Genomic DNA, 1,735 nt, shown 5'->3' on the forward strand with positions numbered 1-1,735 from the left:
ATGGATGCCTTCAAAAAATTGAACAATAATACACACTTTTTTCAAGATTTCCTTTTCCCTTTGAAGTTGTCTTCTACTGATCAGGAACTTATAAGAAACAGGACTTTGTTAATATCTTATATATTTTTTTCATGAGTCACAATGGATAAGTAATCAAATTTAAGAAAAAAATATTTGTCTTTCTGCCACTGTGAACAGACTTTGTGAATAATTATTGGGAATTCAGGTATTTGGCAGATTCCAAAATACCAAGCATACAGATTACAATATTTTATGATTAATAAGGAAAATGTTGTTCAAACAGGAGTATGAGAAAAGAAAATGTTTTTACTGATACAAAGAACATGTAATGTAACTGTAGCACTAAAATGCTACAGTGGTGATTGCAGCTATAATTTGGGGTCTACAACCACAGGTCTTAGTAGTTTTACAAACTATTTTTCAGGAATGGATTTTTCTACTGCGGATTAATATCTAGTACTTTGACAGGATCTTAAACAAATTATTGAGCATCACTACCATCCCTGGGCTTGATAGAGTGTATGAAACCATTGGAAAAGAGGAGGACTCTCTCAGTATCCCTTTTCAGCTTTAAGAAGTGTGGAGACTGCCCATTGGAGCAGGAGACTGGCGAGCAGGGCAAAGGCTGGACCTGGGTCCTTTGGTTCTGGTACTGGAATTGCTGGCCGCCTCCTCCTCCAAGAATCATTGTCCCAAGGCTAAACAAAGCCACAGACCTTTTGTTGTTTGGGATTCCTCACAAGTTCATTCACAGGATCTGTGATGAGATCCCTTGGAGAGTGCCCAAGCAGGCTCTGGAGATCACCCTGATCAAAGGAATTGATGAGGGCCCAGAAGGGCTCAAAATCCCATCTGAGAGAATATGGGCATCAGTGTCAGTGTGCTAATGGATTCCAACATCATGAATGTGGTGGCTGCTGAGAAGACCAGCAGCAGAAAAAACTTGGAGAATGGGCTTCTCTTCAAGGAACTCTTCCAGACCCCAAATTTTCGAATCACCATTGTGGATGATGCTGACTCTGTAGAACTGTGAGTTCATCCAAGAATATTGTGGGGGTAGGAGCTGACTTCTGTGATGGGCTCTATTGTGGAGACAACATCAAGGCTGTTATCATTTGGCTGGGGCTCATGGAAATGACCTTCTTCACCAAGATCTTTTGCAAAGGGAAGATATCCATGGCCACCTTTCTGGACAACTGCAGCAGCCTGGCTAACTTAATTACCACATGCCAGAGGGACCTTAATCAGAGAATAGTTGAAGTATTCATAAAGACAGGAAAAAACCATTAAGGAATTGAGAAAAGAAATTTTAAATGGGATCTCAGGGATCTCAAATTTCAAGTGTACCTTATCCTCAAGCAGAAGGGCACCCTGGATAAGTTTTCCCTGTTTATGCCTGTCTATCAAATCTGCTATGAAGATGGGGCAGTCCAGAAGATGCTTTCCTGCCTCCAGAGCCACTGAGATCTAAATGGGATGATGCTTAGTGCCTGGGCAGCCTCTGCCTTTCCAAGTGACCCATAGATTTAGGCAGCAATGATGGTTGAGGCCAGAAACTTCTTTCCTGACATCCTACTCCAGACATGAATGAATGTTGGTGGATTTCTCCAGATTCATTATTTTCTAGCCCAAGTGGAGAGGGGATGGATGGATGGATGGATGGATGGATGGATGGATGGATGGCCTACTGCTGGATAGATTGGTGGACTCATTG

The 1,735-nt window shown here is 41.8% G+C and overlaps 1 pseudogene; it reads left to right on the forward strand.

Moving 5' to 3' along the window:
* The first annotated feature begins 542 nt into the window (after positions 1-542).
* LOC100013943 (glycerol-3-phosphate dehydrogenase 1-like protein) lies at positions 543-1,485 on the forward strand (annotated as a pseudogene).
* Positions 1,486-1,735: the final 250 nt, after the last annotated feature.

Source organism: Monodelphis domestica, chromosome 8 (assembly GCF_027887165.1).
Source record: "Monodelphis domestica isolate mMonDom1 chromosome 8, mMonDom1.pri, whole genome shotgun sequence".
Taxonomy (NCBI): domain Eukaryota; kingdom Metazoa; phylum Chordata; class Mammalia; order Didelphimorphia; family Didelphidae; genus Monodelphis; species Monodelphis domestica.